General features: G+C 40.3%; 1 long non-coding RNA gene across 3 annotated transcripts; it reads left to right on the top strand.

Moving 5' to 3' along the window:
* The first annotated feature begins 833 nt into the window (after positions 1–833).
* Positions 834–26,222, top strand: LOC124100189 (uncharacterized). Of its 3 annotated transcripts, none has more exons than XR_006854186.2 (5): positions 834–3,006; positions 3,985–7,085; positions 14,293–14,377; positions 18,679–18,805; positions 24,696–26,222. It is a non-coding gene; the product is annotated as an uncharacterized LOC124100189 (long non-coding RNA). The 3 variants fall into 3 exon arrangements; XR_006854185.2 differs by having other exon boundaries at positions 3,571–7,085; XR_009227915.1 differs by lacking the exon at positions 14,293–14,377 and having other exon boundaries at positions 834–7,085.

The raw sequence follows: 26,222 nt of genomic DNA, 5'->3' as shown, positions 1-26,222 counted from the left end.
GTGCTGAGGCATGAGAAGAGCTCCTGAGAATCCATTAATTTGTGGAGCATTTGTGGCCTCCTGCCCAAGAAGCTTTGTTGTTGTCGAAGACAAGATATCAAACCCCAGAGAAAGACCTGGCATATGGTTTTTCTAAAACTGAGAAACTCAGCGTTGGAACTCGGAAACTCCAAGTGGGGAATACTGAACAGCATCTCACTGTCTTTATGCCAGCCTTACAAGTTTGTGGTTAGAAAGATCTAGTTCTGACACAAGCACAGAAGTCTTCAGTTTCTCTCATCTCCTGCAACGGCCACTTCACAGTCGATCAATGCTAGTATACATGGGAGGTTAAGATAGTGTTTAAAAGGGTTACCCCTGTCCTTGGTCCACTGTGGTTAAGGACAGTTCTTAGGGATGTGTTTTTTAAAATATTTTTTAGTTGTAGTTGGACACAATACCTTTATTTATTTTTTATGTGGTGCTCAGGATCAAACGCAGGGCCTCACACATGCTAGGTGAGTGCTCTACCACTGAGCCACAACCCCAGGCCTCAGCGATATATTTTAAAATAAAAGTTGGTTGATCCATTTTTTCCTAAAAGTCACTCTGGCTAGGAAGTGGGGCAGCTAGCTGCTCTTGTGGCTTCTCTAGCATTGCTGCTTCAATTGAACCCACCCCGAGCCCTGATAAAATTGTAATGTGATTGTTAATAGTGTGAATAGAATTCCAGAGTATCCACATCATTATCACTGCACCACTTTTCCTTGAAACTCAGAATTTACCTTTAATTTTAACTGGCTGCTTTCACCCTCCCTCTTTCTTTCCCTTTGTCTTATAGGTGCTAATTAAAATCAACTCATGGAATCATCAAAGGAAAGTATTATTACCTCACATAATTTTTATCTCCATATGACTACCATTCCTATATCAGTTATTGAGAAGTTCCTTCCCCACTGATTGCATTGTTACTTTAAAAAATCATAAATGCAGCCGGGCATGGTGGCTCACACCTGTAATCCCAGTGGCTCTTGAGGCTGAGACAAGAGGATTGCAAGTTCAAGGCCAGCGTCAGCAACTTAAAGCAACTTAGTGAGACATTGTCTCAAAAATAAAAGGACTAAGCCTATGGCTCAGTGGTTAAGCACACCTGGGTTCAATCCCTGGTATGAAAAAAAAATCAAATGCATAGATGTGTCTTGTTTCCCAATTTCCATTGATTAATCATTTTCCAGTATTTTTTTATCAATATACTGCTTTTGTTATTATACTTTGGATGTGTATTCCATTGGAATACAGAAAGTATGGAAATAGAACAAGTTCAGCAATACAAGAAGGAATGATCCATAAGATGGCATATGTCACAGCACAAATGATCTGATTTCCCCAACAAATAACTGACAAAACAGAGGACCATTGTGATTTAAACAGATTTAGGAGGCATAACAAATTCAGTGGGTGGAACTTGTTTGGATTTTAATTCAACCAAAACAACCATTACAGGATCTTTGGAACAACAGGATAAATGGTATTCTGGACTGAGCATTACTTGATATTAAAGAAATACTGCTAACTTTTAAAAGTATGATATAGGTATATGTGAAGAAAGAACTTAATGAAGGAAATAAAGAGGAGAAGCGCCTTAACAGTAACAGGCTTATTTGGGATAAACCTGGGGAAAGGTGTCCCAGCCGAGATTGGAGCCTGTCTTCTGCTTACAGCCTAGGGGAGTGAGAGGGTGGGGGAAATTTTTGCAGTTTAGCTGTTGCTAGGGGGTTGTCAGAGAAGGATTCTTGGGGTCATCATGCCATTCTTCATGGTCACTGCTGTTCCATGTAGAACAAAATGTTTCTCAAGATTTCAGTTCAAGATAACAGGGAACAGGGTATTGTCTGGGATTAGGTCATGCTGACCATTGTTCTGCATCAGAGTGATCTAGGTGACAGTTCTAAAATGGAGGCTATGTTTCCAAATGGCATTGCCTAAGTCGAGTTGTCCCTTACAGTATAGAGATTCTTTTATTAAAAAATTTATGAAGGCTGGGGTTGTGGCTCAGTGGTAGAGCACTCACCTAGCATGTATGGAAGCACTCGGTTCGATTCTCAGGACCACATAAAAACAAAGTCCATCAAATTAAAAAAAATTTTTTTAAAGTTATGAATGCATAGATGTGATGCCTGGAATATTCCTTAAAATTTACAAGTAAGAACTGCTAATAAATGGATTCACTGATAAATGAGAGATACTAGCTAGTGCAGTAAAGAAACATTAAAAAGTATATGGCACAACCATTTAAAATGTATATGAAGATTACTTGTTAATGCAGAAAACACTAAATCAACAGATAAGTTATGGGTCTTTTTTTTTCAGATATTTCTAGCCCATCAAATCTAATGAAGACTTTAAACCTTACATTGAAGATTCCAGGATTTTGCATAACTTGCAACCTAACAAATTACCCTGACACTTTTTTGTGGATGCTGGCAAACAAGACAAAAACAAGATTTCTGGGGGTTTTGTTTGTTGGTTGGTTTTTGAGACAAAAGTCATGTTAGGACGTTTGTCTAGCATGGGCCAACCCTTGGGTTGAATCTCCAAATCCCCAACAAATAAAAACCCACCAGTCCTACTTTCTGAAAAGTAATTGTTCATTGAGTTCAACTAACTTATAGAAAAATATTCTGTATTTATGATTTCTAGAGCGGCTGGTTGTAGATGAAAACAGTTTTGAGCTGGGGAAGGGAGGTATGGAAAAGTGAAAGGACGAAAAGTTAAAGCGCTGAGGACGCTGTGAACCAAACGCACTTACATATTTTTAGAAATAAAAGTGACAACCTTGCATAAGAGCTACTTTGCTGGCGATTCTGGGAAGTGTGGTCCAGAAGCTCCAGGTGGTCAGCCACTTCCGCATAGCGCGGGGACTACTGCCCGTGTTCCTCCCAGGAATTCTGGGAAGTGTAGTCCGGGAGCCGAGTCCAGGCCTGAGCACTTCCGCCTCAGGAGGGCATCATCAATGCCCACTGGGAGGTGAGTATCCTTTGCGTCTGCTCAGGTCTTTCCTGGGTTGCGGGTGGAATACGGAGGTGTTGGCCCTAACTCTGGGGGAAAATAAGCCTTGGCGGCAGAGGCGACGGTCTGCGTCTCCCTCGCTTGTAGGGTTTTTGCACGTCCCTGAGTCGGGGGCGGGCCCCGGTCGCGCATCACTGCTTTGAGGTCTCCCCCGCTCTCGGGTCTCCTGTTTCCCCCGCTTTCCACACGCTCTGCAGCTCTCTGGCCGTGTAATCTTAGTAGTTACCCAACGACGCCGTTTCCCCTCTGCACAGGGGTTTATTTGTAGCCGACCTAGTAGGGGCTGGGAGGGTTATCAGAACCATCCTGGCACGGCTGCTGCCGGCGGCCAATTCCCGAGAAGCCCTCGGGTGCTGAGCTCCCTCCGCAGCGCCTTTGGTCCGGCTTTGAGCCTAATGACCCCTGGCCTGTGTCCCCCTTCTGTCGCATGCCTGGGGTCGCTCACTGGGAGTTATCCTGGACCAGGGACACAATCTCATATTCCATCCTCCTTTCCTTCCTCGGCCCCCACTTCTCAAAAAGGACTGCGGATAGTTGAAGGGTGTGACCCCTTGGCGACACCATCCAATGTGAGAGGTTGCATGCCATTTCTACTCCGTTATTATTCCTGAGCCACAGAGGAGGCCCAAGAGGATAATTCATCTACAGAATGTCACTCAGCCATCACTAGAAGTAAAGCCATCTGAAATGGCATGTCCCCATCTTTTTCTCCCTGACACCCTTCATCCTGATCTGTTGGTTGTTATTATTACTTGTCTCCCCACTGTAGTATCCATTTCATGGGCACAGGGACTTTCTTCACTGCTGTCTTTAATACACAGAATTGAAGATTTATTGAATGAAGAAACGAATAAACCTGGTCAGCAGTAATAAGGTGCTCAATTAATGTAAAATGTATCTTGATCACCTTTTCATGCAATCATTCATTTTTTTCAGCATCTCATATATTGCCTGCCTGCTGCATTAACGAATGCTCTACACTGGATAAAAAGCAGTGAACAAAACAAGGAGGCTTCCAGTCCCAAAGTGGGGATAGACTGAAAATAAATAAAATGTGCATTGGTATGTTAGAGAGTGAGAGTGCTAAATATATAAAGTGAATGGGAGAAGAAGGAAAATGGTGTGTGTGTGGGGGGGAGTGTTAAAATTATATAAATCATGTCCAGAGAAGAACACTTTGAGAAGATTATGAAACTATCTGATGGTGTTGTTAAAACTGATAGGGTTTACATCATCCAAAGCCCATGATTGACCCTTTTATGAACCACTTCATTTTTAAGGATGACCTTGATGTTACTCAGGCAAAAAAAATAAAATTTTAAAAGCCAAAGGAAGAAATGAGATGATACAGTCCATCCTCCCCTCCTCCCAGTTAGGGACAACCTCAGAGTTTTACAGCTTCAAGAAACCTCACAGATGAGTTTATACTGTCCATGTCTGAGTGTGTGTCTTCAGTCGTTCTTGGATTCCCTGTGTTTTGAGAACTTGCGACATTTTAGTTGCTGGGGACAAAAAGGTACCTAGGTGTTCCATGTTTCACAGGCAAAAACAGATGCTTAATCTCATCATTTCCCCAACTCCTCTGAAGACTTCTCAGCAGAATTACAGGATAAGAAAGGGAAGTGGTTCTCTGGGGAGGAAGAGTGGTGGGAACAGGGACAGGAGAGAACCTGGCAACCCAGGAATGAGCAAGGGCTGGGAACCTGGGCCTGGGAAAGTGCCCCTGCAGCTTGCCATGAGCAGGATTGCCGCAGTCTGGCTGGGCACAAATCACGAGCCACTGAAGCAGGAACAAACTTTATTTTTGAACTGCAGGAAAACACTTCACACAGCTCCCGGGGAATCCTCCCGAACACCGCGCTGCTTGTCCAGGAACCCCCAGCCGGAAATATCTCTCCCGGAAATCCCTCCTCCTGCACTTCCCCAACCAATGGGAACTCTCGGGGAATCCCCGGAAATCCCCACGAGAACTCCAAAATAGTGCGAGAACTCAAAAGTTGCGGCAGAGGCAGATAGTAATGCCTCGCCTGTCAATCAATACTGTTGGCAAAATGCCAGGGGCCATACAGACTCCGCCGTGGCTCTCAGCACAGGATGGAGCCAGGCCCTCTTGCTTTTCTCTCATAACTGCTGTGTGATGTCAGGTCTCCTTCAAAACCCTGCTACCAAGCAAAGCAGGAAGGTGCAGATGAATGAGGGCCAGGACAAAGGGAACTGGATGTTATGATGGGATAGTTTCCCCAAGCTTTTGAGAAGTGGCCACATTGCTTTTGTGCCTACTAGTGTGCCGCTGCTTGAAGCAGAAAGACCCAGGAACAACATCCATTCTCCTGTATTGAGTGCATCTTAACAACTTTCTGAAGTTGACTTTGTCGCCATGCCCGTTTTGTAGATGTGGTGATGGAAAGAGTCACAAAGAGCTAGTGAGTCAGGGGTCAGTGTTAGGATTCTGATGATCTGGCTTCAGCATCTCTCAGCAGAGTCCATGTCCTCCAGCTCCCCTTTTTCTGATCTGAAAGACACCCCAGTCATCTCTTCAGACTTAAAGATTAGAGAGGAAAATGAAGTCAGCTGGATTCAGATGCAGTCTCTCCTCACCAGCTCTGTCACCCTGGGTGAGGTAATCGCACCACTCCTCAGTTTCCTCATCCATTAAATGGGAACATCCCTTCTTGAGAGTTTGTATACTATGGCAGGCACTGAGACAAGATTTTTTTCTCCTATTTTAAAAATCAAGTTGTAATTCACACACATATAATCCACTTCTTTAAAGTGTGAAATTTAGTGTTCACTAGGTTGTTCAACCATCACCACTACCCGTTTCCAGAATACTTTCATCACACCAAAAAAAAAAAAAAAAAAAACCCAAAACTTACAGGTCTTATGCTTTACTACCTGCCCCCAGCCTCTGGCAGCAACTCAGACCCTGTGTCATGGATTTGCATAGCCAAGGCTGCTGATCAGCTCACTGAACACCCAAACACCGAAAGCACCTCTGTCACTTAGGATCTGTCATTACTCCTACAGTACTGTTCATTTAAATGAGACTGCTGGAGCTGGTGTGGTGGCTCAGTGGTAGAGCACTTCCTAGCTTGTGTGAGGAACTGGGTTTGATCCTCAGCACCACATAAAAATAAATAAATAACACTAAAAAAAGAATGCTTTTTTAAAAAAGTAACTGCTGTACAGTTTTAAAAAGTGACTGCTGAACATTTGTTTAAAATGAAAAAAAATCAACAGTCCTAGTTGTAGTTTTTCTTGATCACAGAGAGTGTAGGAGGAAGAGGCTGTACCACTGATACCATCCTAACTACACAAAGAAAATTGAGAAGTATTTGTACCTTTTATAAAACCACAAACTGATGTCAATTAAATATTACTACACAACAACACAGTACTAAGTAACATAGCCAATGGGACTCACAGACTGAAGGCAAAGACTAAAGGAATTTCAGAGGACACAGCATTGTACAGTCTATGAAATCTGGGTGTGATGATAGACTCCTTCATTGGACATGACAAGAGACATTCTCAGGGACAGTTTTAGGATGCACACTGCTGCTGTGCTGCAGTAGCAAGAAAATCAGGTGTAAACTTTTCCATCTACTCATACTCAAATCCCGTGAGGGAAGTACTATTTTTCTCAGTTTTACAGGTTACAAGTTTGGGGGAAAGGGAGGTAATTATCTTGACCAAATCAGCAGCGCCAAGATTTTACTACAGATCCTTTGGCTCCAGAGTTTGGTACATTCCGCTATCTTTTGTTTCCAACAACACCCAGGGAGAGAATGGCAAAAACCTTGAGAGCCACAAGGACTGTCCAGGGAGGCTTGCTGCTGAGAGTAGAGTAGATTGTTCATCGTGCAAGGGCCCCAGGATGCGGGGCCAGTGGTATGTGCTACTCTCCATTTAGAAATTCCCACAGAGCAGCAAATGGATTGGGGCCTGTCTCATGGCTTCTTTCCTCTTTCCCAGTTCTGACTTCCCAGGACTCTGCCCTTCCCCAGAAGGAGCAGGAGAAGATGACCAAGTTTCAGGTGAGTGGAGTTGGGATTTTCATCTCTTAAAATGACATCTCTCTTCTCAAAGATGAAACGTCTTTTTTTTCTTCCTTGGGAAAGACAAAGGAGGAAGATATATTTGTGACCTTCCAGTTACTTGGGTTTTTCTGGGGGGTCAATTCTTTAAATTTTTGTATTTAGCTTTTGTTTACTTTTTAGTTTTAATTGTTTTATCATCATCTTTATTCTGCAAATAATAGTGCAGAAACTCATAGATATCAAAAAATAGGGGGAAATACACATTACTATATTAGTTACAAATCATCTCTATTCTCCATACTATTTGCATACCTTTATAGATCTTGTATGTTTTGTATATGTATGCTTTTAAAAATATATTTTATGTAATTAAGTTAGTGTATGTAGTTTTCAATTTTTTTTAAATAGCATCACTTGAGTTTGTTATGATCCAGCATTTTTTATGTACCTGTCTCCAAAATTTTCCATTTTTAATGTAATCTTTCAGAGACTACCAACAAACATACACTGCATGCATCTAAATAAATTTGTTTTTGATTTGTAAGAATTTCACATGGGATTCTTTGAAATGAAATATAATTACAAAAGTCACACAGATCATAAGAAAGTGACAATCATACACCCGTTTGACAGCTGTGTTATTGCATTAGACCATCACCCAAAACAAGATACAGACATCTGTCTTTCCCCCCAAAACTTCCTTCGAGGGCTAGAGTTGTAGCTCAGTGGTAGAGCACTTACCTAGCATGTGTGAGGCACTGGGTTTGATTCTCAGCGCCACATATAAATAAATAACAATAAAGGCCCATAGACAAATTTAAAAAATTTAAAAATAAAAACTTCATTTGAGTCTCATTACAGGCACTTTCTTACTCCCCAGAGGCTACCCCTGCTCTGATACATCATCATGTATATTTCCTTGTTATCAAACTTGACATACTTAGTGGAATTGTGCAATACAGTCGTGTTTTTGTCTGATGTTCTTTACTTAGTACAGTGTCATTGCATGTATCAATTGTTCTCATTCCTGAATTGTATTATATATTATAAGTATGTAGCAGTTTATCCTTTTGAAGAATAAACATGATTCTTTTGAAGAGCAAGGCTTTTTGCAACTTAAATTGTTCCATGTAAAAGTGTCAATGTGCAAATGGTTGTATTTTCATGTCACGTGTATCACCCACATCCCACTTGGGTGATGGAATCAGGATCCCTCTGCATGGTGTGGGCTGGTGGTAAAAAGACCACACAGACACAAAAGTAATTTTTTCACAAAGCGGGGGTAAGATGTCTCTGCAATCTTAAGAGTCCTGCTGTCACACTGGAAGGCAAGAGAGCAAGAGAGAGTGTGCACCCAAAATCCCTTTATTTATAGGGAAATTAACAAAGAATTTTTGATAAATGTTTTTCAAATAAGGCAGGGATGGGCTGACCTAGCCCCAATGGGTAATGCCCAGGTCCAGAGCTATGAGAAAACAGACTTATTTCTTTGCTGAGTGAAGGTGGAGGCCACCTGTATCATGCAGCCCACAGCGTGCAATGGCAGACCAACACCCCCTTGGCTCAAGGCTGAGAGAGAATTCTAAACAGCTCATGGGCAGCTACCCACATATTCCCCCTTTTTACTTTGGAAGAGTAAATGATGAGCCATTATCTCAAGTTCCTGGATTCTTGTTCTGAGGGCACAACATCCTATCATCACAATACAAAAGAGAACTAATAGCATAGATAACATTGCAATAATATACCATGGATAATGTTTAAGCATGTTTCCAGGATTAAAGCCATTTAATTCTTGAAGTATATGGTCAGCTAGAGAGGTAGGATCCAAAAGATCAGTTTTACTTTTTTGAATATCCTGGATATGGTGATGTAACTCCAAAAGATCCAGGCTAGCTATTATTATTGCTCTACCAAATACTCGTTAGATGGTTTTTAACCTTTTTCCAATCCCATTGGGAAGTATTGTACTTGGCTGCAGTAACACAGATACATTTATAATCAGCATGGCACTTAAGCCTTTCCTAAACTTGAGAACAGAAAGCTCATTACCAATATTTATGACAGTGGCTTCTAGAGCATTCAATTTAGTTTCAATCTTTTCATCAATATTATCTGATTATGGAGGGCTTTGGAAGTATTTTGAGCCACATTGTAAGAACATTTGCATGTTGAATGTTTTGAGATATACCCACAGAGGCTGTAACCATAGAAGCAATGAATGAAATTAAAACAGACACTCCAAGGATTATGAGACCAAGAGCTCACTTAGGTCTGGTTAACTGAGCATGCATCTGTTGTAAAACCTGGGCACCAGCATCAGCATACCATTGTTCTAAAATGTTGGCTGGTAATAAGACAAAAGAGGGCTGGTGAAGGATCAGTGTTCCTTTCCCTCTGTTATATCTAGTAATGCAATTAGTTAAATTGCACTTTTTACAAGCTATAAGATATTCATCATCCTTTCTCTAAATTCTCACATTTCCAATAATTAGAGCATAAGGAGATTGAACACAGGCTTGCAGGCCATAGCAGGAACCCTCCGTACAGTTCCTGCCTATGAAATCAGGAATAGTGCAGGAAATCTGAGGCTGTAATTAAGCGCCAAACATCCTTCTAGAAGCAGCCTTCACTGAAGGTTAGGATATTACCAACAAAGACTTCAGGGTTCATGGATTCTTACATAATTGTCTTTGTCATTTCTAAGAGACCAGTCTAAAATGTACCCACTATTTCTAGAAACTTTATGTTGTACTCCAAGGCATTTGCACAATCCATCCATTTAGGAAAAGTGCCAAATTCCATTGCACAAAGGTTAGGACAGTGAGGTATTGGCGGATGTTCTGTGGAAATGACTGGCTTGTTATGAGACAGTCCCATTTTAATAACTGTTCTAACATATGGCTTTGAGTCCCAGGGGCCAGTGTGATTGGGTTCTGACCCAACTGTCTGCACAACTCATGTTCTTCCTTTAATAACTAACAGCAATAAAGTCATGGAATAGTGTCAATGACTTTTGAGGAGAATGATCTAGGTGGAGCCATTCAATAATTCCCAATGATTGCCATATTCCTCCTGTAGGAGTATGAACAGTGGGAAATGCTAGCAAGTATATAGGCTCCTGTGGATTAATTCTGGTAAGATGTGCAGTCTTAACAGCAGATTCAACCTTTTAAAAGGCAATCCTTGCTTTTGCTGTAAGTTGATGAGGAGAAGTTGGAGAAGGATCCCATTGAAGATCTCAATCAGAGGACTCAAATCTGCAGTGGTTAGTTTTAAACTTGGTCTCAGGCAATTGATATCACCTAGTCTCACCAGTGTCCCATGCTGACGAGATGGGCTGGGTTTAAAAGAGCTTGGTGGCAACATTAAACTAAGAAAATGGCAAAAAAAAGCACAGGACACAGAAGTAATTTTCATATTGAGGGTGGGACTGCTCTGTGATCTTAAGGGTCCTCTTCCATGTTGGAAGGCAAGAGAGCAAGTGCACCTGAATTGCTTTATTTATAGGGAAAAGACAATAAAGGATTTCAATAGAATATTCTACACCAAATAAGGCAGGGAATAAGGTTTCAAAGGTGGAGTCTTGCTTTGTGATATCTTGTGGTCAGCAAATTGACATTTTGGCAAGCCACACCCATTTCAGGTGCTGTGTGGGATCACAGGCAGAGTGAGAGGAGAAGGCGCACTTGCATCACACAGCCCAATCAGTGAGCACCCCAGACCTGTGCCCTCATTTATCTACAATGCGCATAGCTCACACATACCGCCCATGGATGGCTCGAGACATCCTAGTAACTTTTGAAAGTCATTAAGAGTATGTAAACCATTAACTCTTATTTGTAGATTTTGTGGACAAATTATGTGTCCTTCAATTACATTACCTAAATATTAAGAAGGAGAGGTCTTTTGTACCTTTTCAGGTGCCATGCATAAACCAATTGCAGTAAGTGAATTTTCTAATTGAGCAAAAATTTTCAAAATTACATCTGGACTAGCATGATCCAAAAGAATATCATCCATGTAATGGATAATATATACATCGGGGAATTCTTTTCTTACAGGAGCACTAGCCTGAGCTACAAAGTTCTGACAAAGCATTGGGCTGTTACACATACTTTGAGGCAAAACTGTCCAGCAATATCTTTTTATTTTATTTTTTTTTAAATTTTTTTTAATATTTATTTTTTAGTTTTGGGCGGACACAACATCTTTGTTTGTATGTGGTGCTGAGGATCGAACCCAGGCCGCACGCATGCCAGGCGAGCGCGCTACCGCTTGAGCCACATCCCCAGCCCAGCAGCAATATCTTTTTAAAAAATATATTTTTATTAGTTGTTCATGGACACTCATTTTATTTACTTATTTATACGCAATGCTGAGAATTAAACCCAGTGCATTGTACATGCTAGACAATCATTCTACCACTGAGCCACAACCCCAGCCCTCCAGCAATGTCTTTTAACTGGTTCTTTGAAACTTATAGCCGGAATGGTAAAAACAAATCTCTGACAATCATCTGGATGCAGTGGGGTAGTGAAAAAACAATCTTAAACCTATTACCATTGAAAGATAATCAAAAGGGATGGCTGTAGGAGAAGGAAGCCCAGGCTGTAAAGCTCCCATGGGTTCTATAATGTGATTAATTGCTCTAAGATTTTGTAATAGTCTCCATTTGCCAGATTTTTTTCTTAACTACAAAAACTGCTGTATTCCAGCAACTAAAAGTAGGCTCTAAGGCCAGCTTGAGGTTGTTCTTGGACTAAAATATTGGCTATTCAAAGTCTCTCCCCTGTTAAGGGCCAGTTAACCCCGATGGGCTTTTCTGTTAGCTAGATCATTTTTTTCTGCTGTTTTCCGGGCTGGGGAGGAAGTCAGCTCCCTCATTAAGAACTTTGATTGGGTGAATTAAATTGAGTCATAGGTAAATACCCTCTTGCTGATTCCCTTTTAATCCTTTAGGAGAAATAGAACCTTGATTAAACATCTGAGGTGACACCATAGAATCAGGAGTTATTAATAACACACCTAGGTTACATAGAATAGCTCACCACCATAAATTTACTGGCAAAGTATTGAGGACATAAGTTTTAAAAAGTCCTGCATTGCCATCCGTATCTTCCCATTGGAGGACTGGGCTCTGAGAAGGCTAAGAGATTTGACCAGTCCTTTCTAAGCAGGCAGGGGCAGTATGCAAAGACAGTTTTGGGGCAAATTTCTGCTGGAAATAACTAATTTATCTGCTCCTGTATCTCGTATGCCTCTAAAATTATTTGGTTGATTTTACGATCCAATAGATGGTGCTCTTGCTTGATCAATTGAGCCAAATAGGCCTGGCCGGGGGACCTGGAAGCCGGGATTCCACCCAGACCATCCGCTAAGCCTTTCCCTGCGGATCAGCAAGGCAGAAAAATTATCTGTGCAATTATATCCTTGGAGAAAACTGAATGATGCAATTTGCTTGAACCATAATCTTTATTTCCCCATTAAAATTTGTATCAATAACACCAGGTAACACTTGAATTCCTTTTTGAGTTAGGCTGCTTCTTCCCAATATTAAACCTATCAATTTATGGCAATGACCCATAAATCCCTTAAGGATTTATTTTGAATTCCAGGGCTGGTCAGAGCTCCAAGCTCCGGCCTATGAACTTAAACTGTCTCTGATGAATTGTAAGATTGGGCCTGCACATAAGGAAGCTGGGCTAGAGTTGATGAGCATGATCTGGAGCCTTTGGCTCTGCCCTCTACTGTTTGGTGGGGCCGGGGTGGTCCCACTTCCAGTTTCCCTACAGCATAATCAGAGGCTGGCCATTTATGGGTGTGGCCTCCCCATGCCTTGTAGTTGCCCCTCTAATAGGGCAGCCAAAAATCCGGTGAATTTCCTTGCCTTTGTGGCAATCTACAATCCCTTGCCATGTGCCTGACTTTACAGCAATTAAAACAGTGCCAGCAATTAAAACAGTGCCTTTGGTAATTACAACAGTGCCTTTGGTAATTTCTTTTCTTTGACAGAGTTTGCAGAGCCTGCTTTAATGTGGTAGCAATAGTTAGACCTTGCAAATGCATTGGACCTACATTGGAACAAAGACGGATGGATAAACTTGGACACAATTCCTTTCTTAAAATGTGGCTGAATTATTTCTTGACAGACTTTATTAACATTTTCATAAGCTAGATTTTTAATCAACACCTTGGAGACATTTGTATCCCCTACCATGCAGCTTGTAGCCTGGCACAAATGCCCCACAAAATCCAAAAACTTTCCTGTGGTCCCTGTTGGATTTGACTGAAACCTACTTTTTTTCCCTCCTTTATTAGGCAATTCCCTCCATGCCCTTCTGGGACATGCCCTAATCTGATTATAAACTTGTAAATCATACTTTAACTGCTGTTCCAAATCAGTAAATTGTTCTGACCCAGTCAACATCTCTACCATAATGTCAATCCCATGTTTTTTGTTAGTTTCTGACTGCTTAGAGCAAAGATCTATCCAATCAGATCTCCACAGTAAATAATCACCTCCAGAAAGACACACTTTAGCTAGTATGACCCAGTCATGAGGTGGCAGAGCCTCACTACAGATGGATTCTATGAGGCTTTGAACAAAAGTTAAGTTTGCTCCATATGTGGAGCAAGCAAATTTCAACTCTTTTAACATTTTAAAAAGGAACAGCAGCATGAACTCGCACATGTTGGTTTTGCTCATTTATCTGTTCAAAAATTGGAACGAATTTAATTCTAAAATATCTTCTCCCTCTTGTATTGCAGTTCTGAGACTAAGTTGGAGGGGAGAAAGATTTGTAAGGGCCATGTTGAAGAGATTAAGCCTCAACCTTCCTGAAGAGAGAGGGGAGATCCGGATTGATGGAGCAGGACCACTTAAATGTAAATTCTGGAGGCCTATTTCCAACCCAGATTCCTCCTCTGACTGTGAATCCTCCTCCAAATCCCCCAGCACGGTTCCTCCCCCATCATCTTGCATCTCCCTTCCTAATGAAATTTGACCTGGGGCATTTCCCTGCCTAGCACTGGTCTGGAGCAAAGACTCATGCCCCAGCAGCTGGATTTCTTGACTTTAACCTGATAAGAATGGAACAGGCTTAGATTCTGCTTGGAGGCTTTCTCTCTGAGTTTCAGGAGTTACAAATCCAGCCTGGTTTTGTTCTACCCTTAATCTTTCTTCCTGCCTTTGATGTGTCAGGTTACCTGCAGACAGAGAAATCCTCAGAGCTGGGAAAGGCTGCCTACCAGGTTTGAGGCTTTGACTGCATCTCTAAGACCCGCAAGTAAGTCTTTTGAAGACCACTAACCAAAATCTTGGTCTGAATATAAACACATCTCTATTGCAGTCAAAATTTTTTTCTTAGTTGTTGATCTTTATTTTATTTATTTATACATGGTGCTGAGAATTGAACCCAGTGCCTCACACATGCCAGACAAGTGTGCTACCGCTAAGACAGCCCTGCAGTCCAATTTTTTTGTACATTTTTGATCATACTTTTAGACAGGTCAGCTGAAATGCAACCTTCAAATAATTTTCTACCAAGCCTTTCCCAAGAATACAAATCAAGCGATTCCTCCTCACAAAACCATGGACAAATGTCCCTAATCATTTCTAAAAACTGATCGAGCTGGGCTCTTTTTATATCTTTTACTCTTTGTTTAATTATCATCATCAGAATTGCAAAATAGATCTCCCTTTCTGAAAACACAGAATTCCCCATGCTTAACAACTAACTAACTTTTCTCTCTACTTTCAAAAACCAATCCACAACACTCTGAAAAATATAAGTGCAATTTTCCTGTGAGAGAAAACCAGACCCACTATGTACCTTGAATACACATGATGAGTAGTGCCTGTCCAGGAGCCAACTACCACCCACATCCCACAATGGGTGTTGGAATTGGGATCCCTCTGCGTGGTGTGGCTGGCAGTGAAAAGACCCCACGGACCTGGAAGTAATTTTTTCACAAAGTAACGTCATAAGTTCCACATAATTATTAAAGCTAATCTTGCTTCATCAAGTTATTGAAGATGTCCATACAACTGTTTCTTTATACATAAAAATTATTTTGACGTAAGTCCTTTAAGATGTCATTGATAACTCTATGTTATATGAACTCTAAATGAGACCACTGTCCTAAACAATACTGTTCACTTATTTTTTACCCATCCACTGTTGAAGTACTGATTCCCCATACTTAAATAAACATTAGGTTTACTAATGATACTAACAGTTTTTCATAAATTGGTAAATATAGGGCTATTCATTTTTCTATTTCATTTTTAATTAGTGGTAAAAAACAAAATATCTTTCCTATGCTTATTAAACATGTACTTCCTATTCTAGAGAGATGTCTATATATATATATCTCTCATGCTCCTAGTAAAGGCTACCTCTCTTAAGTTAACTCTGTCTCTCAACTCATTTCAAATTAAGATAATTATGTAAGTTAATCTAGAGCTAAATTCAAAATACAAATTGTTATATACAACTTATTATATACTTCATTTTGTAATTCTGTTAAAGTCAAAATCAAATCATACATTTAGTAAAAATTGTTTCTATTTACCATAGTCCCTTTCCAACTCAATAATGTCGACCTTAACATAGCTAATAAGTAATTTTTGTCAAGTTTCATGACCAATTAAAGATAATAAATCTTTTCTTATTATTAAATACTTGTACTATACTAAACTTTGTCTATGACTTAAAACCAATGATACTATGATACTATGCCAAACTTTTATTAAATTTTAACAAATAATAAAAGGGGGGGGGAAACAGTACCTTACATGTATGTACTATATCTTAGAAAATATTTCAAAAATTTTTTCTTAATTTGTGATAAATTTCTGCTGAACATGGCTCAGTAAGTTAAATCAGATTTCAAGGGATAGAATCTAAACCTGTCATCATGGGAATGGCTGAAAAACCTGACACAGGAGGGTAAACCTCCACCCACAGATTTCACAGCCATGTAAGATTCACAAGCTGCCAGGTAAGAAAAATCTATGAAGAGACTTCTGTGGATCCATTCCCGAATCCATTCCCATTCCGCCCTTAATGTACTTTACAATGCGGACTGGAAAATCCACCTAGATTTAATGATATTGACTATAATGGTCAGCTACCTATATGTTGATCCCATGGTAAGAATGCTGGCTGGCTAAGGGTATCTTTTGAGGAAAAGACAGAACATGGGGAACCTAAACCAGCAATCATGCTGGTACTTAGAATTTAAGACTATACTTATATACCTGGATAGTTTTCAAAATAGAAAGAGTATTGAGATGAAATTTTCCCAGACAGGTCAGTTATTTACATAGAATATCCATCAATGTATTATTGCCCTAATCATTCTACAATAGAATTTGGCACCTTTCCTAAATGGATGAATTGTGCAAATGCCTTGCCAGTACAACAAAATTTTAGACTGGTCTCCCAGAATTGACAAAGACAATTATGCAAGGATGCCATGACACCTGGAGGTTTTATTGGTAATATTCTTACCTTCAGCAAGGTGGCATCTAGAAGGATGTTTGGTGCCTAATTGCTGCCCCAGAATCTTTGCACAACTGACAGACCTATGCCTGATTTTGTAGGCAGGAATTATAAGGAAGTTCCTGTATGACCTACAGGCATATGTTTAATCTCCTTATGCTTTGTTTATTGGAAATGTGAGTGTTAACAGAAAGGATGATAAATATCTTGTAGTCTGTAAATAATGCAACTTAACCAATTGTATCACTAGTTATAATAGAGGAAAAGGACATTCATCCTTCACCTCAAAGGAGGCTTTGTCCTGTTGCCAGCTAACATTTCAGAAAGGTGGTAGGCTGAAGTTGGTGTTCTCGCTTTACAACAGGTGCATGCCAGTTAAACAGACCAAGTGAGCTCTTGGTCTCATGATCCTTGGAGTGGCTACTTTTCTTTTATTCATTGTTTCTATGATTATAGCCTCTGCAGCTGTCTTAAATATTACAACATGTGAATTTTCTTAAAAATTTGGCTTAAAATACTTCACCAAGTACCAGGAAGGGCATAGAAGGCCTATGTGCTTGTTAGACTGTGACAGAACAGGAGTGCACAGGTTCAGTTGATGTTTGAGAAAGGAGGGGAAAGTGGTCAGACCCCTGGGACCAAACTGACCTGACACTTCTAAGATAGTTTGTCAGCACAGGTGTGTCCCTTATCCAAAACGCTTGGCACCAGGAGTGGTTTTGATTTTAGATTTTTGGGGGATTTTGTAATAGTCACATAATGAAATATCTTGTGGATGGGACCCAAGTCTAATCACACAATTGTCGAGAGCCATCTGTGGACTATGTGTGGACTAAACTGGCATGGTACCCCTGGTGTCTGGAAACTTCCAGCAGCAATTCCGCTGGTTAAGACTGCCCAGATACATGTGAATTTCTATTTAGCTCTGCCAGGTTCCACACAGTACCAGAGACGGGGTGATCTGCTGTAGCCACACAGCCTCTCTGAGATGGGTGTGGCCTGCCAAGATGCCAATCAACCTGTTGACTGCAAGACATCATGAAGCAAGACTCCTCCCCTGAAACCTTATCCCTGCCTTTGATGTTCTCCCTTAAATAAAGAATCAGAGCAGTTTTTTTTACGTCTTCTGTTTCAGCTCCTACCAGGACTGGAAGAACCTATCAGACACTCTCTTAAAACAATAATTCTGACTGTCTTTTATTTCTTCATTAATTACTTCAGACTTTATTTTCTCAGGCTGCTTATCTCCTCCTTCACAGGAAAAATTACCCTGGCAAGGTGCTCATACAGAATTCATTTGTTTCTTATACACTTATACACATAGCCTGAAGGTAATTTTATACCATATTTTAAATAATTTTATGCACGAAAAGAATTTCATGGTGCAGAATTTTCCACTTGTGGCATCATGTCAGTGCTAAAAATGTTTTAGGTTTTGCAGCTTTTCAGATTTTATATTTTTGGGTGTTCAAATTGTATCAGTCAAATTAAAAAAATATGTATATCCCATGATTCACCAGTTACAGTTTTAGGGCACTTACTGTTGGAATATTCCCAAATGGCACCACATTAAATATAAAGGGGTTATTTTTTAGTTTGCAAGAACTTCCCACAAACCCTTATGCTGGGATTTAACCCAGGGTGAGCCACACCCCAGCCCTTTTACTTTTTTGAGACAAGGACTTGCTAAGTTTCTGAGGCTGGCCTCCAACTTGCCATCCTCCTACCTCAGATTTCAAGGGATAGCCTTCTGAGTAGCCGGAATTATTGGTGTGTGCAAAACACCTGCCTTTAGTTGCATGCTTTTGCTGTGTTTGTAGAAAACCAGTGTATGGAATCAGCATTCAGGATAGAGAAGGGGAAGAAGCAATTTAAAGTTGTCAGAGTCATCAAAATTGAGAACATCTTTAGGCTGGGGATGTAGCTCAGTTGGTAGAGTGCTTGCCTCACATGCACAAGGCCCTGTGTTTTATTCTCAGCATCACAAAAAAAAAATTGAGAACATCTTTCCACTTGTCCTCATACCTGCTCAGTGTGCCCCTCTCCCAGTGGATGTGGGTTTTGTGTGTTCTCTGTTGCAGGAGGCTGTGAACGTCAAGGACGTGGCTGTGGTCTTCAGTGAGGAGGAGCTGGGGTTACTGGACTCTGCCCATAGGAAGCTGTACCAAGAAGTAATGCTGGAGAACTTCAGAAACCTGCTCTCTGTGGGTGAGGACCAGTGTCCTGAGTACTGAAAAGTCAACCCTCTGGAGTACATTGTTTGCAAATATTTAAGACTTTGGGATTTTTTACAAATTTTTTTAGTTGTAAATGGACACAATACCTTTATATTGTTTATTTATTTGTTTTTATGTGGTGCTGAGGATTGAACCCATTGCCCTACATGCATGAGGCAAGTGCCCTACTGCTGAGTCAAAACCCCAGTCCCAAGACTTTGGGATTCTTGAAATGCTTCTCTGAACTTGGGAGTATGGATTCCCTAATTGTTGAGGGACACTTTGTACTTTACTCTTCTCAAATTTCAATTGCAGAATCTTGGTGGGTTTTAAAAGTGATTGGTGAGTTACACCATTTTTTTTTAAACGCAGTGGAGTAGAAATACAACTTGTTAGGAATCACATATAGTACTCAAGAATAGTGAATGAAATAGGAAAGGAGAGGTAATAAAAGTGGGTGTTGGTTAGCATCAGATCCACTGGTCACTTGTGTTGAGAGCCACAGCCGAAGGGGCCCCAGCAAACTTCCAGCTGCCAGCAAACTTCCAGCTGCCGGCTGATGATTGGCTCACAGCAGCCCCAGCAACATCTAGCTGATTGGCTCCTCTGCGGTGATGCTCATTGGAGATGCTCATTGAGCTGTTTCCTCGCCCTTTCAGACTGCCAGCTGATGATTGGCTCACAGCAGCCCCAGCAACATCTAGCTGATTGTCTCCTCTGTGGTGATGCTCATTGGGCTGTTTCCCTGCCCTTTCAGACCATGGAACTGCTCATTGGGGGACTTTTTTGGCTCCGCCCACACGACCCAGCCAATCTGCCTCAAGAGCAGGAGGATGGTGGGAGGTGTGGAGGCTTGTGGTTGAGAGAGAGGCTTGTGGGAAGCTGGTGGTGGCAGTTGGGGCTCTGAGGGTTTTTCCTGAGGAGCTGTTTTGTTTGGCGTGTGTGGTTCTAAAAATAAAGTTAGGTTCTTTTGACAAGTGGCTCCTGATTGTGCCCAGCCAGACTGTGGCATTTGGTGGCTCACACGGGGAGCGACTGAGGGTAAGTGATAAGGTAAACTACTCGCCCCTGAGGGCTGGGCGAGAGGATGGGTAGCCATTTTAAGATTCCTCTTTTGTTTTGCTTCACTTTTGTTTTAAGTTGCCTGTCCCTGGAGATGTGTAAGATGGAAGAAAAACCGCTCACATCTGAGGAACAGATAGGGAGAAAGGACGGATGGACATTTCAGGAGGATAGAAAAGCTATTATAATGATTTTCTGTTGTTCCACTTTTGTTTCATTCTGGCTCAGTTTTGTTTGGCGTTATCTTCTTGGGTTGTATTATAGTAGAAATATTCAATTAAATTATATAATTATATATAAATTATATATAAATATATATAATTTATATAAATTATATATAAATTTATAATAAATTATAAATATATATATAATATATATAAATTATATTATATATATAATATATATAAATAAATTTATATAAATTATATAGTAGAAATATTCAATTAAAAGAGAAGGTCTCTCGAACTAGTCAGACAGAGGAAAAAATTCAAGTAAAAGAGAAGGCCTCTCAAGCTAGTCAGACAGAGAGGAATTTTGCAAGGAGATGGCTAGGCGAAATGCAGCAGCTGGTTATCCTCAGAGAAATCTAGATATGTTGTTAGGAAAGGGACCTTATGAGGATCAACAGCAACAAATTGCATATGATCCTGGTGTACACGCACAAATTGCTGTAGATGCAGTTAAGGCATGGAAGACTTTACAAGGACATGGAGGTTTACAAGGTCAATTATCTAAGGTAATGCAATGAGCTAATGAATCTTACGCTGAATTTATAGATAGGCTTATTCAAACAGCTACCAGAGTTTTGGGGAATACAGAACAAGCAATGCCATTAATAAAACAACTGGCTTATGACCAAGCAAATCGTTGGTGCAGAGATATCATTAGACCATGGAAACATGAAGATTTAAACACATATAAATTATGTAGAGACATTAATGAACAAGAACAAGTCATGGCAGCTGCAGTAAAACAGGCTTTAGATGCCAGAGACATTAATGAACAAGGGCAAATTGTGGCAGCTGCAGTAAAACAGGCTTTAGATGCCAGGCCAAGAACATGCTACAATTGTGAACAAACAGGACATTTTAAAAGGAATTGCCCCATAGGAGGAGGGTTTCACAAAACTAGGTATCAAAGGAGTAGAATATCGGGTATTTGCCCACGATGCCGTAGAGGGAGACATTGGGCTAATGAATGCCATTCTCAAACCACATAGAGGGTACTCCATTATCAAAAAACGAACAAGGACCAGGTGTTTATCCACGATATCGTGGAGAAAGGCATCGGGCTCCATTGCCAAAAAACGGACAGGGGGGCCCAATGCTCCGGGGCCCAAAACCACAAATATACGGAGCACTGGAGGAACCCAGCAACCCCATCAGGGTAGTGCCCAGGACACATTGTCCATCAGATCCCTCATCAGACAAACCAGAGGGAGCGCAGGGTTGGACATCTGCGCCTCTGCCAGAGCAGTACTAACTCCAGAAATGGGAGTTCAAATCATTCCCTCAGGGGTAAAAGGACCTCTTCCCAAAGGAACAGTAGGCTTATTATTGGGACGCAGCTCTTCTACTCTAAAAGGACTTATGATAAGTCCTGGGGTAATTGATCCCGACTATGAAGGTGAAATAAAAATTATAGCCAGTTCTCCAAAGGGTATATCAGTAATTTCACCAGGAGATAGAACACCACAGTTACTAATAATACCCAGCCTACATGATAAATTTTCCAGTCGTGCTGTAGAAAGAGGTTCCAAGGGATTAGGCTCCACAGGTGTAGATTGGGCTATGCTTTCTTTAAATTTAGATTCTCGCCCCATGCTAAAACTAAATATTCAAGGACATGAATTTAATGGGCTACTGGATACAGGTGCAGACCTTAGCATCATCTCTCGTCAAGAATGGCCAAAACATTGGCCATTACAACAAGCCACTCAAACGCTTTGAGGCCTAGGAGTGGCGACTAATCCCCATAGAAGTGCAATGGTATTAGATTGGAAGGATCCTGAAGGATGTGAAGGAACTATACAGCCATATGTATTGGATCATCTTCCTGTAAATTTATGGGGATGAGATGTCCTAGATCAATTAGGTTTGACAGTAACAAATAACATCAACCAAAATGCACCCACTATTATGACTAGACAAGGTTTTAGGAAAGGAAAAAGATTAGAAAAACAAAAACAAGGTATAGCAGCACCAATACAAATAGATCAAGGAACAGACAGATATGGGTTGGATTTTCAGAAAGGGCCACTGAGACAATAAAAATTACTTGGAAATCAGAAAGACCAGTATGGGTTCTTCAGTGGCCCCTGACTAAAGAAAAGATACAAGCATTCCATGACCTGGTCAAACAACAATTAGCGGAAGGACATATACAACCTTCTGTATCTCCCCATAATACTCCCATTTTTGTCATCAAAAAGAAATCTGGTAAATGGAGATTACTGCAAGATTTAAGAGCCATTAATAATGAAATGGTTATTATGGGACCTGCTCAATCGGGGATTCCTCAATTGTCTGCTTTGCCAAAAACCTGGTATAGATATTAAAGGTTGTTTTTAGTTATAGATATTAAAGATTGTTTTTTTTCAATTCCAATTCATCCTGAGGATAGTCCACGTTTTGCATTTACTATCCCTGCACTGAATCATGAAGGTCCTGATCAGAGATATGAATGGAAAGTACTCCCTCAAGGGATGGCTAACAGCCCAACTATGTGTCAAATTTATATTAACAAAGTAATCCAGCCACTTAGAAATCAAAATCCTGAACTACAAATATTTCGCTATATGGATGATGTATTATTACCACACAAAGATAAAAACACATTGCTAGAATGTTATGCCACACTTACAAACTTATTAAAAAATTATAATCTAGAGATAGCAATAGATAAAGTACAATTAAATTTTCCAATTAATTATTTAGGAGTTCTATTATCCTCAACCATGGTCTGTCCACCAAAAATTCAAATACGAGTAGATCAACTCAAATCACTTAATGACTTTCAAAAGTTATTAGGAGACATAAATTGGATAAGGCCTTATCTAGGTATACCAACAGGAGAGTTGGGACCTTTATTTGATAACCTAAAAGGTCCATCAGATCCAAATGCACCCCGAATGTTAATGCCTGAAGCAAGAAAGGCATTAAAAATCATTGAAACATATATGGAAAATATGCATTTGGATAGAATTGATATAAGTTTGCCTTTATTATTTATTGTACTACCAACAAAAAATATTCCTACAGGAGTATTTTGGCAAGAAGGTCCATTATTATGGATACATTTATCTTATTCTCCTAACACTATTCTTACTAGGTATCCTGAGGCTGTAGGACAATTAATACTCAAAGGAATAAAAGCAGCAAAGGGAGTGTTTGGAATTTCTCCCAATAAAATTATTACTCCATATACTATGAATCAAATTGATGAGTTAGCTAATGAGTTAAATACTTGGGCAATAATCATGTGCAAATCTAATGTTTCATTTGATAACCACTTACCATCTAATCCTTTATTGTCTTTTTGGTCTTCTCATCCTGTAGTTTTTTCCAAAAATGACAAGAAAAACACCTATCATGAATGCTCCAAATATATTCACTGATGGGTCAAATAATGGTACAGCAGCAATAGTTACACCTGATCAAACTTTTACATTTTTAGTACCCAAACAATCAGCTCAAAAGGTAGAGCTTAATGCAGTATTACAAGCTTTTGTGATGTTTAAAGATTCTGTATTTAATTTATTTTCCAATATAATGCTATAGTATCCCTTGAAGATGCTGGTAGGATTTCCCCTTCCTCTACTGTTTTCTCTTTGCTTTCCACTATACAAAGTCTAATCTGGGATAGAAAAGATACATTCTTTATAGGACATATCAGGGTACATACAGGATTGCCTGGAGCCCTTAGTTTGGGCAATGATTTAGCAGATAAAACTACACATAACATAACATATTTTCTCTACACTAGAAGAAGCTACACATTTTCATAAAAAGTTCCATGTCAATGCTAATACTTTACAAAAGCGTTTTAAAATAACTAAGGAACAAGCTAGACAAATAATAAAACAATGTCAAAATTGTGTGACCTTTTTACCACAAGTTAATCTTGGAGTCAATCCTAGAGGACTGATACCTAACCATATTTGGCAGATGGACGTCACACACTTGCCAGAATTTGGAAAATTAAAATATTTGCATGTTACAGTTGATACTTCTTCTGGATTTTTGATGGGTTCCCTTCATGCCGGAGAAAAAACTAAAGATATTATAGCTCATTGCTTACAAAATCTTTCCACTGTGGGCGTTCCAAAACAGTTAAAAACAGATTATGCCCCTGGTTTTACTTCTACCTCTTTTAAACAATTTTGCTCATCATTTGGCATTACTCATATAACAGGAATCCCATACAATCCACAGGGCCAAGGCATAGTTGAAAGAGCTCATCAAACTATTAAAATGTACTTATTAAAGCAAAAAAGAAGGAATTGGGAAGGGGTATATATTCCCCAAAGATAAACTTAAAATAACACTTTTTACCCTAAACTTTTTAAATTTGGATTCATCAGGGCTTAGTGCTGCGGAAAGGCATATGTGTCCAAAAAATGTACGTAAGTCCAAGGTACTTTGGAAGGATATTCTAACAGGACAATGGAAAAGTCCTGACCCAGTAATTGTCTGGAGTCGGGGGTCTGTTTGTGTGTTTCCACAGGGAGAACAGCAGCCGATTTGGATTCCAGAGAGATGAACTAAGGTCCTGACCCAGTGATTGTCCGGAGTCAGGGGTCTGTTTATGTGTTTCCACAGGGAGAACAGCAGCTGATTTGGATTCCAGAGAGATTAACTAAAGCGATTTCTACAGACCAAAAAGAAGATGATTTGGCTCAAATCCATAACAGCTGATATCCAAAACTCCAGTTTGGCTATCCTTACATCTGCGACAGAACCAGGATGCTTTTTTTCAATATCTATTTTATTATTACCCTTTCCCACATCATGAAGTTCTATTTTGTTTTTTGAGCTCAAACAGACCTAGGTTAATGTTTTGCTGATCAGTTCTATTTTTTTGACTATAGAGTTTTTAAACATTGCAATGGAGATTTCACCTGTAAAAAGTTATAAGGCCTTTACTATTATGTTATGTGTTGTGTGCACACTTGTGTTTTATATTGTATGTTTGTATGTACGTATGTCCATATATCATATATGATGAGCACTCATGAAAAAATGGATCCAAATATTTTTTTTATTCACGTGATTTAAATGATTTAATTTAAATTGGGTAAACAGCTGTTGAGGATTGTTTTAATATGTGAACAAAAAAGGAGGTTAACAGATCTGTTTGTTTACTTTCACCTTTCCTTTTCATTATATTTAATAATTCTGTTCAAGATAATGTAAATTGTTCAGAAAATTGTTTTCTTTTAGTGCCTTCTGGAATGTTACATAATTTTTTTCTTTAGCCATTATTGCCAGAATTCCTATCTTCATCCCAGTGCCGGTGAAGACAAAGATAAAACCAATCTACAGCTTCTGCAATAGCCATCACTGAACTGCTTGCAGAACTTGCCTGGACTATATATCACTTGTATGCATTGTGAACTATCTGTTGGCGCAGCGACTTGTGGTAGTGTTGGGGTATTTTTGCTGATGGTGTCATCGGTGGTACAATTTTTCCAAAAGGAGCCGTGAATTGGCTTGGTGTATCCTCCTCCCTTCTGCTTGTGATGGTTGTTCAGCTAAAATTTGGGGGCCAACAGAGGTGAGGCAAAGAACCTCACCCCCCCCCCCCCCCGCTGGTACAAAGACCTATCCACAGGTGTGGCTGTATGCTGGACCGGTAGTCAATGACCAGTAAGATCCAATTGCAATGGTACCAACCTAGGACAGGAGGCTGATGCCTTGAGGTCAGCTCATCCGACGATGGGTAAGGACCATATGTAGTATTGGACAACCTAAGGCAGGCACGGTCCCTAAGCCACATGCTTGTTGTTTAAACAGAGAGGGGGAGATGTTGAGAGCCACAGCCGAAAGGGGCCACAGCAAACTTCCAGCTGCCAGCAAACTTCCAGCTGCCATCTGATGATTGGCTCACAGCGGCCCCAGCAAACTTCTAGCTGCCAACTGATTGGCTCCTCTACGGTGATGCTCATTGGGCTGTTTCCCTGCCCTTTCAGACCATGGAGCTGCTCATTGGGGGACTTTTTGGCTCCGCCTACGTGACCCAGCCAATCTGCCTCAAGAGCAGGAGGAGTGGGGGAGGTTGAGAGGCTTGTGGGAAGCCGGTGGTGGCAGTTGGGCTCTGAAGGTTTTCCTGAAGAGCTCATGTGTCAT

The sequence above is a fragment of the Marmota monax genome, unplaced genomic scaffold (genome assembly GCF_021218885.2).
Source record: "Marmota monax isolate L192 unplaced genomic scaffold, Marmota_monax_Labrador192_F-V1.1 WCK01_AAM20220418_F8-fsc00149, whole genome shotgun sequence".
NCBI lineage: Eukaryota > Metazoa > Chordata > Mammalia > Rodentia > Sciuridae > Marmota > Marmota monax.
The sequence above is the reverse complement of the archived record's forward strand: the minus strand, read 5'-3'. Positions and strand labels throughout refer to the sequence as shown.